This window comes from Notamacropus eugenii, chromosome 2 (genome assembly GCF_028372415.1).
Source record: "Notamacropus eugenii isolate mMacEug1 chromosome 2, mMacEug1.pri_v2, whole genome shotgun sequence".
NCBI classification, from domain to species: Eukaryota; Metazoa; Chordata; class Mammalia; order Diprotodontia; family Macropodidae; genus Notamacropus; species Notamacropus eugenii.
This window is the reverse complement of record NC_092873.1, coordinates 94,040,339-94,057,386: the sequence shown is the minus strand read 5'-3', so window position 1 is coordinate 94,057,386 and position 17,048 is coordinate 94,040,339. Positions and strand designations below refer to the sequence as shown.

The 17,048-nt window shown below is 42.0% G+C and overlaps 1 long non-coding RNA gene across 1 annotated transcript; it reads left to right on the top strand.

Moving 5' to 3' along the window:
- The first annotated feature begins 10,848 nt into the window (after positions 1–10,848).
- Positions 10,849–16,299, top strand: LOC140523630 (uncharacterized). The gene is made up of 2 exons (XR_011973430.1): positions 10,849–10,929; positions 16,045–16,299. It is a non-coding gene; the product is annotated as an uncharacterized lncRNA (long non-coding RNA).
- Positions 16,300–17,048: the final 749 nt, after the last annotated feature.

The window sequence follows — 17,048 nt, the reverse complement described above, 5'->3', positions numbered from 1 at the left end:
ATTCTACCTTCAGCCCTATTTGAGTCATGGTACATTATCTCCCATCTGTGGTCAGCAGAAGGCAACGTACTAGAAGCAGTCCTGACAGCAAAACTGCCCAGCCTGGGCCTGAGCACAGAGGTACTCAGGGCCCAACTCCCTGGGGCACTTAAGGTACCTGTATCTCTCATCAGGGTATTATTTAATAATCCTGTGGGACTTTAAGAAGGTGAATGGTTTCACGAGGCTCTCTGACAGAGACCATCCAAAATCACATAGATCAGTTCAGTAATGCAGCCCCACCCCTCCCATCCCTTGGGATAATTGGGCCCCAAATCATGTCAGAAAGAATTCTAGGTCACCGACTCAGTTACACATTGGCACATCAGGCTATATTCAGGTAACGGTGTGGTTTGTTTGGTTTTTTTCCCTCTCTCTGGAATGTCAATTGCTATAAAATCCTCTGCTGGGGCCACTTTTTGGAAACCCAACACAGATTCTGCTCTTTTTTTCTACTAAATTCTTTTAGAATCATCTGTTTCATCCTCTCCAGTCAGTGCTCAGACTGAAATCAGTGAGAGCCTGTTTTTTCGCTTGGCATCACTGGCTGCCATCAAGAGGCATTCATTAAATGCCTTTTGTGGGCCAGGCACACAGGTAAATGTGGGCTCCTGAAGGTCAGGGTTCACTGCTTCACTGTTGTATTTGTATCCCCAGGACCCAGGCCAGGGGTTGGCACAAAGCAGGTCCTTAGGAAATAAATGCCTGCTGAGTGATTCTTAGGGTACCCCAGACATTCCCCTTTTGTATGGTTCATGTGGGGATCATCCAGGGTGACTTTACGGACCAAAAGAATGGTTTTAAAGAATAGTTTTTATTCCTCTCTCATCTTCAAACACGGAGCAATCACTCTGAATGTGGAATTTTCTTTCTAAAAATTTTTATTATCATTGGTTTTTGTGTCACTTACATTCTCTAATATCTTTTTTTTTGTCTGAAAAGTTCTTATAATCTCACTTTTTAAAATTTAGTATTTTATTTTTCTCCAATTACATGAAAAACAATTTTCAACATTTGTTTTTAAAATTGAGTTCCAAATTTTCTCCCTCCTTCCTCACTGAGAAAACAAGTATTTTGATATAGGTTATACATTGGTAGTCATGAAAAACATCCAGTGTATCCAGGTGGCATCTAGACTTAAAGAAGTGGAGAAAGTGTTAATAATTTTAATAACACAGGCATATTAGATAGAGTACTAGAGTCAGGAAGACCTAAATTCAAATCCTTCCTTAGACACTTATCAGAAATGTGACTGAGCAAATAGATTGTATAACACTAGGTCCCTGCCCAAGCTCCACTTAAGGGCTATTTTCTGGACCCTCCTGGCTTAAGAGTGATTATCAATAGTAACTGTTGCTGTTTCCCTCCCAGCCTCATGTAGTTGGTTTTTGGGGGGTTTTTTTGCCTCATTAAAGGGGCCATTCCCTGACTACTTCTTAAACTGGTCTATTAACTGAATGGGCGTACCTCACTCTCAGTGAGTACCTGAATACACCTTGGCCTAAAGAGGCCGAGGTCTCCCACTGCATCCTGGGCCATCTCCAGTCATTCTGCTGAACATCTGGATTCAGATGACTCTGGAGAAGTGAGGCTGGTGATCTGCACAGCCCTCCCTCACTCAAAAAACAAAAGTCAAGTGCGAGTCATGTCATCATTTCTCTGCTGGCATGATCTTCAGCAAAGAAAGACAAACACAATGACAACTGAGCAAATCCTTTAGCCTCTGTTTGCCTCAGTTTCCTCTGCTGTAAAATAGGGATAAGGACAGCACCTACCTAGCAGGATTTCTCTGAGGATCAAATCTGTAAAGAGCTTAGCATAGTAGGTGCTTAGAACATAGTACTTGCCATATAAATGTTTATTCCCCTTCCCCACTCAGAGAGCCATCCCTTATAACAAGAACAACACAGAAGGGAGGAGGGGGGAGCTCAGCAAGACTAACCAATACATCAAATGTTCCTCAAGCCTGCAAAGAAGGGAGAGGAGGTACTTTGTCATAACTCTTCTTGGAGTTGAGCTCGGTCATTATAATTACATAGTGTTCAGTTCTTATCCTGTGGTTGTTCATTGTTGGGATCAGTTTTTCTAAGCTATTTTAGAATTCCTGGCTTACCTCTGAGATGCAGCTCAGGTGTCACTGGCACCGTTGCAGATCTTCCCCCAGTTGCTATGGTTCTGTCCCCTGAGAAATTATTTGGTATATTTTCTCTCTTCTCCTTGTATATGTGACATAGCCCACCCCCTACCTCCCAAGACAGACTTTCACTTTTGTCTTTATGTCTCCAGAGCCTAATAATGTGCGTCAAGCACACCGAAGGAACTTAATAAATGTTTTATGGAATTGAATCTAATTACAGGAAAAAATATTTTCACTTTCAAGATTTCCATAGATAGATGAACAGGAAGACTTCAGACATACCTGGAAGGATTTATATGAGCTGATGCTGAGTGAAAGGAGCAGAACCAGGAGATCATTGTACTCAGTAACAACCACAGTGTGCAAGGACTGTTTCTGGTAGACTTAGCCCTTCACAGCAATGCAAGGACCTAAAACATTCCCAAAGGACTCTCGAGGCAAAATGCCATCCACATCCAGAGAAAGAACTATGGAATTGGAATGTGGAATGAAGCAGAATATTTTCTTGTGTGTTACGTTTTGCTTTGTTTGAGTTTTTCTCATGGTTTGTCCCATTCATTTTAATTCTTCTATGCAACATGACCTTTGATAGCATTAAGGAGTAGCAGTGCAGATGGATGCTGTGGAGAAGACAGGGACAGACCAGTAGAAGTCACTGGAAAGAGCTCTGATGTAGGAAGTATGTTTTTGTTCAGGAGTACCTGACTCTTCATGACCTCACTTTGGGGTTTTCTTGGCAAAGATATTGGAGTGGTTTGCTACTTCCTTCTCTAGCTCATTTTACAGATGGAGAAACTGAGGCAACCAGGGTAAAGTGACTTGCCCAGGGTCACATAGCTAGTAAGTGTCCAAGGCTGGGATTTGAACTCAGGAAGAGGAGTCTTCCTGACTCCAGATCCAGCACTCTATGCATTGTGAGCCCTAGCTGCATTCAGAAGTCCCAGGTTCAAATCCTGCCTCTGATCATTACCTGTAACTATAAACAAGTAATGTAAAAACCTAAAAATGTAAAAAAAAAAAAAATTTCCTCATCTACTAAAAGGAAAAAGAAAAAGAAAAAGAGGGGAAGGTTGGAAAAGATGGCCTCTAATATTCTTTAGATTAATGATCCTAGGATCTAAGTTGTGATGAATTATGAAAATCTTTACAATTTTCTTTATTATCTAGGAACTTGGAAAGGAGAGTGAAAAGAGAAATGGAGAGGGTGGGGAACCAACAGGTAGATGAACAGGTGCCGCTAGGCATCATAAGGGAGAAAGGTGGGGTCCTCTATATAGAACAAGTCCTTCAGGGCCATCTGACTCACTGTTTTTGTATCGGGCCTCATTCCACAGAGATTCATTCCACAAATATTTATTAAGTGATTGCTATGTGCCCAGTCTCCTTCAAGGGCCTCCTCTGATTGATGTCTTATCATGGTAGAGAAGTGACCCTGGGTACTTGAAGGGTATGCCAGTGGATAACAAGCTCTGGCTGGTTCCCACAAAGGCTTCCAGAATGACCTAGCCATGGCCTGAGTGTCAGGCTTAGCTAGCTATATGTCCACCAGTCCATCAACTAAACATTGGCCACCAGGAAATTATTTCTTCTTTAATCACAACAACTTACAAAGACCATTAAGTTTGGGTTGCTCTCTGTGTTGGGGGAGGGAGTACCCATGTGAAAGGGTGCATGGAATGTTCAAGGAGGACTAGCACGTCTGGTGTGAAGGCTTGCTGAGACCTTTTCAAGGTTGCTTATCCACCTTTGATGTCTACCTGGCATTCAACTCTCACCTGTGACTCCAAGAAGCTGTAGCATATGCAGTGGCCACACCCTGGCAAACCAGCTAGGCAGACAGGCTAGACCAGGTTAAGGATAACCCAGGGGCCTCAAATCCATCAGTGATTTGGGGTGCGGGGTGGGGGGGAGTGTCTACTCTAAGCATGTGAAGACTTTCCCTGGCAGAATGGACAGATGAGAACAATTTGTTCAATGGCCATGAAGGTGACTGAGAAGCACTGTGGAGCACTCAGAGCTTAGTCAGACATTGAAGATGCCAAGGGATCCACTGCATCCCAGGCAAGCTTTCCTGACTTTTGTCTTGCCACCCTGGAAGACACACTGAGGCTGATGCCTCTGTGCAACTCTGTCTCACTTAAATCCAATGCACTTGCAAGTCAAGGTATCACCCTGTGAAGTCATTGGTCCTTTGCAAATGGAGGACAAATGATAACCCATGTGAATGAAATCAGAGAATATCAAAGAACATGCATAGAGTACTGTGCTGGGTCCTGGGTGCAAACCAGACATGGTTCCTGCCCCCATGGAGTTTGTGATTTGGCTTCTCATCTGTAAAATGAACTGGAGAAGGAAATGACAAACCACTCCAGTATCTTTGTCAAGAAAAGCCCAAAGGGGGTCGCCAAGAGTCAGACCCAACTGAACAGCACAGTTAGCATCTAGGGCCACTTGGGGCCTCCTCTGAAGACTGGGGATAGCTCAGGTACTTATTCCTTTTTCTTAATAGTATTTTATTTTTTCCAACTACATATAAAGATAGTTTTCAACATTCACTTTTATAAGACTTTAAGTTCCAAACTTTTTTCTCTCTCTCTCCTTCCTCTCTCCCTTCCCCAAGACAGCATGCAATCTGACATAGGCCATACATGTACAACCATATTAAATATATTTCCACATTAGTCATGTTGTGAAAGAAGATTCAGAATAATAGGAAAAAACAAGGAGAAAAAAGAGAAAGAGCAAATAGCATGGTTTGATTTGCATTCAAACTCCAGAGTTCTTTCTCTGCATGTGGATGGCAGTTTCCATCTCGAGTCTTTTGGAATTGTCTTAGATCATTGTATTGCTGAGAAAAGCTAAGTCTATCAAAGTTGGTCACCGAACACTGTGGCTGTTACTGTGTACAGTGTTCTGGTTCTGCCCACTTCATCCAGTATCAGTTTATGTAAGTCTTTCCAGGTTTTTTTGAAATCTGCTTTTGCATCATTTCTTATAGGACAATAGCATTCCATTACATTCGTATACCACAGTTTGTTCAACCATTCCCCAGTTGATGGATATGCCTTCAGTTTCCACTTCTTGGTCACCCCAAAAAGAGCTGCTATAAATATTTTTGTACATGTGGGTCCTTTTCCCTTTTTTATGATCTCTTTGGGATACAGACCTATATTGCTAAGATCAAAGGGATCACATTTTTATAGCCCTTTGGACATAGTTCCAAATTGCTCTCCAGATGGTTGGATCAGTTCACAACTCCACCAACAATGCATTCGTGTTCCAGTTTTCCCACATCTTCTTCAACATTTATTATTTTTGGTTTTTTTGTCATATTAACCAATCTTATAGATGTAAAGTGGTACCTGAGAGTTGTTTTAATTTGCATTTCTCTAATCAATAGTGAGTTAAAGCATCTTTATATGACTATAGATGGCTTTAGTTTCTTTCATTCACTTTTGAGGCTGTCAGTTTGAGGTGACTCTCTTGTTGTTGGCCTAAGTATGGCCTCAACTGGCCATGCCAAGTTCTCCGAAACCATCAACAGGAATTCTCTTTGGGCAAGAGGGTTCAGTGGCATGGTAACCGATTCTGAAGGAAATTTTCATTTCTTGAATTCAGGATTTATTAAGTTTCTATCAGGCAGTGGTGATGCAAAGACAAAAGAATGAAAGTCACATCAACAACTTGTTTGGGCACTGAGGTAGGAGACATTAGCTGCTCAGTCCTCTTATTTACCCAGTTTTAAAAAAAAAAAAAGGAAGAAAAAAAGGTTTCCTTGGTAACCAGTGGACTCAAGCTGGCTTCTGGCTGGGGAGGTTATAAGTTTAAAAGCAACTCATGATGCTTTGAGAACACTCCCCTCCCTTTCCATAATTCAAAAGGAGAAAACAACCGAGTCCATGAAGAGCCCATGACATGAGTAGGAGTGTGGATGAGTCAGCTTACTAAAAATGGCCTGGAGTAATTCATAACATCACACAAGTCAGAATTGGAAGAGACCACAGAGGTCATTTAGTCCATCCTCCCCCTCTCCAGGCCTTCCTCCCTGCACTGCAGGAATTCCTTAGGCAACATTCCTGATGGGTGGTCATCCACCTGCTCCAACACTTCCACTGACGAGGAACTCCCCACCTCCTAAGGAGGCCCACTCCAAGGCTGGACAGCCCCGGTTATTTCTGCTTTCACATCTGTCCTGTCTTTTCTCCTCATCACCTTTCCTCTGCTCTACTTTCCTCTTCACTGCTTTCTCTGTCTGCAATCTGTCTCCACCTCCAAACCATCCTTTACAAAGAAGTCCCAAGGAATCTTCCTAAAACATTAATCTGATCATGTCACTCCTCTGCTCAAGCACCCTCAATAACTGCCTGTGTCTTACTAAAATAAATAGAAACTTCTTTTCCTGGCATCAAAGACTCTGTGCAAGGCCCCCTCCATGCCTTCTATATGCCAATCAAGCTAGAATACTTGCTGTTCCCCAAATTTCATCCTGTCCCCTCTTGCCTCTTTGATTTTTCCTATCCATTGTATAGGGGAGCCCCTATACACTATTTTTTGCCTTTCTTCATTCAGGGCTCCATCTCTTCCATGAAATCTTCCCAATTTTCCTCCTTGCTTAGAGAGGATCATTCAGTTTTTGAATCACTCAGATCATTGTTTGACTTCTCTTTATATCACTTTATAATTTATATCATAACTATACTATACATTGGAAAATGTGCTTTCTAATTGTATTTCATCCTTTATCAGTCTGATTTCATATAGTAATCTTTCATGAACTCTTTGTTCTAGATCAAGGGTGGGGACCCTGTGACCTTGAGGCCACACATGGCCCTCTGGGTCCTCAAGAGCAGGCAAGTTTGGATTCAGTCTAAGGACTGCACTTGAGGACCTAGAGGGCCACATATGGCCCCGAGGTCTCAGGTTCCCGATCTGTAATCTAGATAAACTCACTTGCTGGGACACAAAGGTAATTTTATCTTTCATCATGGTACTTTTGAACAAGCTGCCCCCTATGTCTGGAATTCACTCCCTTCTTCACTCCTAAGCGCCCTTCAAAGTAGAGCTCATGTTACCTCCTATAGAAGGCCTTCCCTTGTCCCCCCAATTATTAGCATCCTCTCCCTCTTGAAACTGAGCACATAGTGTATTCCCATTCTGCCCCCCATCCCCAAGCAGAAGGCAAGTTTCTGACATATAGTAGGAATTTAATAAACGTTTGTTGAATTGAGTTGATTTTGTATACATCTCATCCTCCTACTAGACTGTAAGGTCCTTAAGAACACGGACTATGAAAGTTTTCCATTCTTTTTCTAGCACCCAGCAGACAACATCCTATCCATTTCATTACTGGTCAGTTGTTTGAGTAGCATCTGACACTTTATGATCCATTTGGGGTTTTCTTGGCAAAGATACTGGAGTGGTTTGCCATCTCCTTCTCCAGCTCATTTTACAGATGAGGAAACTGAGGCAAACAAGGTTAAGTGCCCAGGGTCATACAGCTGTTAAGTGTCTGAGGCCAGATTTGAACTCAGGAAGGTGGATCTTCCTGACTCCAGGTCCCAGTGTTCTATCCACTATACCATTTTGCTGCCACTCTTATCCTAGCAGGAGCTTCATAAATATTTGTTAAATTGTCAGTTATTCATAACTTTCTCCCTGTAGTGAACCTCAAAGAGTCTTTCTGTAACTTAGGGTCAGAGATCTGCAGCTGAAAGGGACTTCAGAGACTCTTTAATTCAACCTTTTTATTTTACAGATGAGGAAATGGAGGTCCACGAAATCTAAATAACTTCCAAGATTTGAAACCAGATCCACTGTACCATGCTGCCTCCTATAGCCTTCCTTCTGTCCTCGGAAATCCCTCAGAATATACCTAACTTTTCTTTCACATGAGAGCACTTCAAATATCCAAGGGAATAGTAGTTGATGAACTAATACTGAAGTGAAAGGTGAAGTGAAATTGAGAACTCCTATTATAATGGGCAGCTAGGTGGCATAGTGGACAGAGTACTGGGCCTGGAGTCAGAAGACCTGAGTTCAAATCTAACCTCAGACACTTACTAGCTATGTAACCCTGAGCAAATCACTTAGCCCTGTTTGCCTCAGTTTCCTCATCTGTAAAATGAGCTGGAAAAGAAAGTGGCAAACCACTCCAGTATCTCTGCCAAGAAAATCCTGAATGGGGTCATGGAAAGTCAAACATGACTGAAACAACTGAACCATAACAAATAATGGAGGAAAATAATGCACCTAGAACTTAATAATCTAGTTGAGACCTTTAGATGCAGCTAGGTGGTAAAATAGACAGAGAATCGACCTAGGTCAGAAAGACCTGAATTAAAATTTAGCCTCAAACACTTACTAGCTGTGTGACCCTGGGTAAGTCACTAACCTGTCTGCTTCACTTTTCTCAACTGTAAAATGGGGATAATCATAGCACACATTTCTCAGGGTTGTTGTGGGGGTCAAATGAGATAATATTTGTAAAGTGCTTTGTAAATCTTAAAGTTCTATTAAATGCTTGTATTAATTATGATGATTTTTATCATTGTTAGTCCCCTGAAAGCATGCTTACTGAATTAGGAGACTTCATTCAAAACCCCCTGACAGCTATCAGCATTGAGCAAGTCATTTTATTTCTTCAATCCTCAGTTTTCTCACTTTTAAAATGGGGATAATCATACTTTCCCTACTGACTTCACAGGAGGCTTATAAGGAACCAAACTATAAAGCTTGTAGGCTGTAAGTGTGATGTTAGGGTCAATTATTACTGTTATTTTTTTCAAATTTCTATAAGATTGAAAGTTCATAAAGCATTCTACATACATTATTGCATTTATATTGTATATAATTGTATATGTACATGTCTTCCCTGATGAAATATAAGCTCCTTGAGGGTAGAAATTGTTTCTTCATATATATATATATATACATATACATATACATATACATATACATACATGGGTGTATATATTTGTATCTCCAGTGCCTAGTAGAGTGCTTGGCACATTGTAGGAGCTTAAGAATTCTTGTTGATTGATTAATTGGCTAGTTTGTTTGATCCTTACAGCAACTCTGTAAGGTAGATATCATAAATTATCTCTCTTCTACAGCTGAAGAAACTGAGACTCTGACAAGTTCAGTGACTTGCCCAGGGTCACACAGCTAGTAAGTGTGTGAAGCAGGACTCTAAAGCTAGTCTTTCTGACTCCAAATCCAGAACACCAGATATAACGATAGGCTGCCTTTCTCATCAGTTGTAGGAAAAATACAATGTTCAGTGAAACAACTTTATGGGGTGGGGGGGGCTGTTATTTCCGTAGGAACAATTTATAAAGGTAACATTAGCATAGCATTTGGTTATAATGTATTCATAGTAATACTGCTGAACTATATTTACCAATGACAACACTGTGTGGGATATGCCACTATTATTCTTTTTTCCAGCTATGGAACTCTACTATTTTCCTCACCAGTTCCTCCTGGCTGACTTTCTGTAAGACTTGTCTGCCCACAAGAAAAGATGATGTAAGCTTTGGTCAGAAGCCAGGGCAGTCTTGACTTGAGCTATCTGGGTATACTTCATAATCTTGACTTTGTTGACTCAAGAGGACTCACTCGCTGATAAAGGCTGGGCTAGGCTGGGCTAGGGAGTTTAAGTAATTCTCCTCTCAGTTCCACCTTCCCCTTTCCTGCCTGAATTCAGAAGAACTTTAGACTTCGAGATTTTTACTTTATAAGAAGTCACAATTTTAATAATAATAGCCGATGTTTATACGGTGCTTCCCATATATTTTATTTTTTTGGTCCTCATAAAAACTCTGTGAGGTAGGTACCACTGTTATGCCATTTTACAGATGGGCAAATCAAGGCTCTGGGAGGTTAAGGGGTTTGCCAGGATCACACAGCTACTAAGTATCTGAGGCAAGATATGAAACCTTTTTTTTCTGAATCCCAGTTCAACAATTTGTCTCCTCTACTTTCCATCCTCAGCAGGTGCTGGTATTAAAAAGTATCTGACCCATTCTATATGTGTGTGTTTTTAAACAACAACAGGAAAAAAAGTTTCCTCCTTAAAGAATAGTCCTTAAAGCACCATCACAGCGTGTCGGGACAATACAATACAGTCACGTTAGTACGTCATGATGCCCATTCTAAAAGTTATAGTTTCTGCCTCTCAGAGTTGAATTCCTGACAGGAAATATGGATACACTGCTTTGTAAGTCCTAAAGCACCATATAAACCCTGGCTAATAGTATTAACTTAATGCACATTGCAATAGTCTTGGAAAGTAAACTGAGGCTCAGAGAAGGAAAGAGACTTGCCCATGGTGACATAGCTAGTAAATGTGACCTGAACCCGTTTTTTTGACTCCAAGCTAACGTTTAATATCGTGTTGCTTCTGTTTACTATTATTATTAGCAGTAGTAGTAATAGCAGCAACAGTGGAGTAGGACAAGTGATAGTAATAGTAGAAGTGGTGGTGGTGGGAGTAGGAGTGGAAGAAGAAGAAGGAAGAGGAAAAGGAGAAGGAGGAGGAGAAGGAGGAGGAGAAGAAGGAAGAGAAGGAGGAGGAGAAGGAGGAGGAGAAGAAGGAGAAGGAGGAGGAGGAGGAATAACAATAGTAGTAATAGTAAACTAATTACTAACTGATTCATGACCATCATCACCATTGAAACAGCACGCCAGTGAGGCAAGAACACCAGGCTGGGTCCCAGGAGTCCTTGATTCTAGTCTCAAATCTGCTACTATCTGTGAGTACCCATAGTCCCTGGGTCACTTCCTCTCTGAAACCTCAGTTTCTCCATAGGTATAATTAGGGGCTTGAACCAGCCAACCTGTAGGGTCTCTCACTGTCCTAACCATCCTTGCATTTTTGTAATTTCTATAACTGGCCTTGGGCAAATCATTCTCTCCCTTTCTCTCTCTCTCTCTCTCTCTGTCTCTCTCTCTCTCTCTCTCTCTCTCTGTCTCTCTCTCTCTGTCTCTATCTCTCTCTGTCTGTCTCTCTCACTCTCTCTCCCTGTGTGTGTGTGTGTGTGTGTGTGTGTGTGTGTTTCTCTGTCTCTCTCTCAGTTTCAATTTTCTCAGGCTCAGGAGATGGACTACATGACTTCTGAGGTCCCTCCAGCTCCAATCTTGAGTGGCCTCTGACCCTGGGATTGCTTTTAAACTAGAATCCAAGGTGGCTTGTTACTCTGCCACCTTGTGGTATGGGTATGACCTCATCAACATATTTGAGTTAAAGACTCCAAGAGAGTATTTGTTTAGTTTTACAATACCACTCACTAGAGATCAGGTTAGAGTAGTTGAGCTGCCCCACTGGACTATGAAGAGAAGTTTGGGGCAGCTGAGAAAAATGTTTACTGGGCAGCCAGGTATAAAGGAAGGGGTTACTGGGCCATGAGTCAGGATACCTGGGTTTTAAACCCAGCCCTCATACTGACTTGCCAGGTAACCTTAGGCAGACCATTTCTCCTGTCTGCAACATTGTGTGATTATCTATAAAATAAGGCAATTGGACAATATGGTAACTCTAAGCTCCACCATCCTATGATCTTGGAGGCAACTAGATAATGCAGTAGATAAAGCAATGACCCTGGAGTCAGGAAGACTTGAGTTAAAATTTGACCTCACACATTTATTGGTCCAGAAAATGACCCATTACTAGCATAGACCTGATATGGATACAGGTAGGAGCATCTGAGGACTCTACATGGGCTGGAGAAAATATCCCAAAGTTTTTGTTCAATCGTGTCCAACTCTTTGTGACCCCATTTAGGGTTTTCTTGGCAAAGATACTGGAGTGGTTTGCCATTTCCTTCTCCACAGCATTTTACAGATGAAGAAACTGAGGCAAACAGGATTGAGTGACTTGTCCAGAGTCACACAGTTAGTACGTGCCTGAAACTGAATTTGGTCTCAGGAAAATGAGCCTTTCTGACTTCAGACTTGGCCATCTATCCACTGCTTCATATAGCTGCCCAAAGCTGCCAAATGGCAATTGCTGTTGATTTGAGTTAACTGAAGCTAATCGAGAAGCCTGGTTTTCAAATGGACCTGTGATTTCATGAATATAAGGAATTCCTAGAGAGGAAACACCTCTTTTTCAATGCCTATCAGCCCTGGCTCTATCACTGAGTCTTAAAAAGTTCAACGAGGCACTGAAGAGTTAAGTGACTGGTCCATCTTTACCCAGTTAGTAAGAGGTAGAATTTGAGAACAGATAGTCCGACTCCAAGGTCCCACACTATCTTACCATGATGTACTGATTCTTCATAAGAAGGATAATCTCTCATTTGTATAGCATTTCCCCAAACAGATTTATATTTATTTATTCTTATATTATATATTCTATTACATATTATATATAAATATATTCTATTACATATAAATATTCTATATTACAATATTTATTCTTTCCAGTCCTTTAAAAAGACTGTTGTTTGACAGACTATCCCAGTGACAACATGTGGGATTGGGGGAAAGACAAGTCACAGGCAGGTCTTGAATTCAGGTTCTGACACTTACTTAGCTGCGTGACCTTAGGCAAGTCACTTAAATTCTCTGGGTCTCAGTTTATTTGATATCGTATGTGGAAGGCAGCTGTAGCTCTATGAACAAGGCTGGATTCCCCTTTGAGATCCAGCCCTGCCAAGGTCCTCACTGCCTGTCAAAAACCAGCGTGGATGCTGCCCCTCAGAGTACACTTGTCCTAATCTTTTTCCATCCTTAACCTTGTAGCAGATGGTAGCAGTGAGCCCTTGGATGATGCCTTTACCACTGTAGGACATCCACTCATCAGATTCCATTGATTCATGGGGATCTCTGAAGAGGATAGAATTAGGCTAGACGACCTCTATCTGAGGTTCCTTCTGAGGTCAGAGAAGGACACTGACATTCCAAAATTTTAGAAAATCTTAGAGTCAAATAACAACCCCCACTTCTGAATCGTTGTACGTACATTATCATATTTGAGGCACAAAACTAGCCTGCAAAAGTGGCACTATAAGAATTATTGTCCCCATTTCACAGAGGAGAAAACTGAGGCTCGGAAAAGTAAATTGACTTGCCCGTGATCACACAGGTACTACGTGGCAGAGGTGAGCTTTTTGTCCTGGTCTCTCTTGATTCCAAATCTAGCAATCCATGAGTTACCTCACAGAGCTGTTGTGAGAATCAACTGAGACAATACAAATAAAACCTCTGTAAGTGTTTGCTTCCCTCCTTGGAGAGTAAGCCCTTTGAGGGCAGGGACTGTCATTTTTACCTATAATTGTATCCCCAGAGCTTAGTAAAGTGCCTGGCACATAGGGAGCATTTACTAAGTGCTTGAGGCTTTGTCTTGCACTATGTGAGTATAGTTATCATGATTATTCTTAAGGTTACCCAGAGGCAACATGATGTAGTGGCAAGTTCGCCTCAGAGCCAGGAAGACCTGGGTTCAAGTGCAGCCTCAGACACTTACTGGCTGAATGACCCTGGGCAAGTCACTGAACCTTTAAGTGCTAGAGTTGAAGCAGCTCTCTAAGACAATAAATTGCAGATGAGGAAACTGAGGCCCACTGAGGTTGCAACTAGCCCAAGGTCACAGAGATGACAAAGCAAGGCTTTTAAATGAGGTGATAGAATCATATATTTGGAGAGGGAAGGGAGCTCAGAGGCCAATCTAAATCCATTCTTCTTATTTTAGAGATGAAGAAACTGAGACTCCAGAAGTAGTGTTGGAATGCTTCTTAATTCAGGGAGGCCTGGGTTCAAATCTTGTCTCTAACACAAATTGCTTTTCTCTTCTTTGTGCCTTAAAGACACTCCATAGGACCCATGTGAGAGACTGCGGTCAGTAGGGTGTTGAATTTGGAGTGAAAGGCTCTGGCTTTGAATTCTGCTTCTGCCAATTACTACCTGTGTTACCTAGGGCAAGATATTTCAGCTATTTAGACTCCAGTTTCCTCATCACAAGGGCAGCTAGGTGGTGTAATGGATAGAACATTAGACCTGGAGTCAGGAAGACTCATCTGAGTTCAAATCCAGTCTCAGACACTTACTAGCTGTGTGACCCTGGGCAAGTCACTTCACCCTGTTTGCCTCAGTTTCCTCATTTGTAAAATATGCTGGAGAAGGAAATGGCAAACCACTCCAGTATCTTTACCAAGAAAAACCTAGAAGGGGTCACGAAGAGTCAGATGTGACTGAAATGACTGAACAACAAAATTCCTCATCTATAAAATGTAAAATTGTATTGCTACTACAATCCTGTGCAGCAGCTGGGGTAAGGAGGGCCATGTGCACGTCAGGCACCTGTGAGAGAGGGGAAGGCTCCTAGGGCCTATACTTGGAAGGCCTGGGGAGTGCCCCCAGAGAAGAAATGTGCAGACTTCTACTTTACTTTTTATTTTATTCCTTTTTGTGAGAAGGTTAGACTAGGCTGCTTCTGAGGTCCCTTCTGCCTCGACAGCTACGATCCCAGGAATCAGAATGCTAACCCTTATACTACATAGCCTTTCCATCCTCCAAACCCATTATGCTCAGAACATTCATTTAGCCTTCTCTAAAGCTCATGCAATCTTACTTCAGAGATCTCTGATTTCCTTGGTGTGGGTAAGCACTTTCTCCACCAGCTCGGATCACTATCTTTCTGAACCTTTGGTAGACAGACTGTGAATTTCTGAGGCACCCTACCTCTCTCTATCCAAATATATAATAAAAAAAACCCAACATCACCTGGTGGTGATCTCTGTGGTAATAAGCCTTCCCACCCACACTTAGGTAGGTCGGGCCTTCGTTGACAGTCTATCACCAGACTGACTCCTCAGCCTTTCCAAATTGGTTGGACCTGCCAAAGCTTGCCCTTTGCTGACATAGATTTGAGCAGTCGGGATTACCTACTCATCACAGTGAGGCATTCCAGGAGGATTTCAATGGGAAAATGCTCCATGTAACCTGTATTGCTAGAAGGTTAGTGTCTAGAATGAAGGCGGTGATGGCGCCATTCCACATTGCACTAGTCAGACTATATCTGGAGTTTGGGGGGATACCACTTTTGAGGAAGGCCATGTGGTACAGCGGATAGAGCACCCGGCCCAGGGTCAGGAAGATTCATCTTGCTGAGCTCAAATCTGGCCTCAGATACGTAGTAGCTGTGTGACCCTGGGCAAGTCACTTAACCCTGTTTGCCTCAGTTTCCTCATTTGTAAAATGAGTTGGAGAAGGAAATAGCAAACTACTCCAGTATCTTTCCTAAGAAAATCTCAAATGGGTTCATGAAGAATCAGACACTACTGAAAATGATTGAACAATATAAAAGAGCTAGCTGGAACATGTCCAGGGGAGGGAACTTGGCTATGGAGAGGACCTGAAACCATGCTATATGATGACTGATTGAAAGTAGTGGGGATAAGTAGCATAGAAAAGGCATAAGAGTAAAGGCAAGTATGTTAGCAGTCTTAAAATATTGGTAGAGTTGTTATGCAGAGAACACGATCTGTGAAAAAATAACAATATTTCCCATTTGTACGATGCACCTTAAATTTTGCAAAGTGCTTTTACATATCTTACTTGATCTCACAAGAGCTCTGTGAGGAAGGGGCTGTAATTATACACATTGTAAAGATCAGGAGACCGAGGCTGAGAGGGTCTTGCCCCAAGTCACAGAATCACAGAATTTTGAGAGTTGGAAGGGATCCCTGGGGCCCTCAGGTGCCACCCCCACCAGAAATAAATCCCTTAGATAACAGGTGACAGATGGTAATTCAGCCTCTACGGTCTCTTGAGGAAGTCCATCCTACAGGTGGACTGCCCTAATTTTTAGGGCACTTTTCTTGGCATCAAGCCTAAATTTGCCCCTTCTTTGTATCTTCCACTTGTAGCTCCTGGTTCTTGCCCCCTGGAGTGAAACAGGACAACTCTTCCACAATAGAGCCCTTCAAATACTTGGAACACATTTGCATGACTACACGAGTATAACCTATGTCCACCTGTTTGTCTTCTCAATGTGGGGGAGGGGAGGAAAGGAGGGAGAAAAATTGGAACTCAAAATTTGAAAAAAATGTTAAAATTGTTTTTAACATGTTATTGGGGAAAAATAAAATATTAAATTAAAATTTTAAAAATAACAAATACTTGGAACACAGTTATGTTTCCACTGTGTTTTCTCTTCTCCAGGTGAAATGACAACCCATAGATGACACTGTCTCCAGCCTGGTTGCCCTCTTTTGGATACTCTTCAGCTTAAAAAATGTGCTTTTTAAACTGTAGTGCCCAAAACTGGTCTTAGTACTGCACAGGAGGTCTACTCAGGGCAGAGAGAGGAGCTCTCACCTCCCCATTCCTAGAAACTATATCACCTCTTCATCCCCCACCCCTCTTAATGCAGCCCCAAACCATATTAGCTTTTCTGACTGCCACATTACACTGCTGAATCATGCTGAACTTGCAGCCCAGCCCACTAAAACCCCCAGATCTTTTTCATTCAATCAACAAGCATTTATTAAGCACTTACTATGTGCCTGGTACTGTGTATTAAGCACTAGGAATACACAGAAACTAAAAAACATGATCTCAACAGTCTGATGGGGGGAGACAACAAGCAAATAACTAGGATGATACACGATCTGTATGCAAATGAGAGGTAATTTCAGAAAGCAACCACTAGCTGGAGGAGTGGAAGAAGGATAGGGGGAAAGGATAAGGGGAGGGGAGCAGAAAAGGTTTCTTTATGAAGGATGAGATATATATAAGCCAGGGAAACCAGGAGGCTGGATTCAGAAGAGAAGCAGAGCACAGTAGATCCAGGGGCCAGTCAGTGAAAAGTCAGAGCCAAGAGAGTGTCGAGTTCAAGGAACATAGAGAAAGCCAGTATCCCTGAACCAAA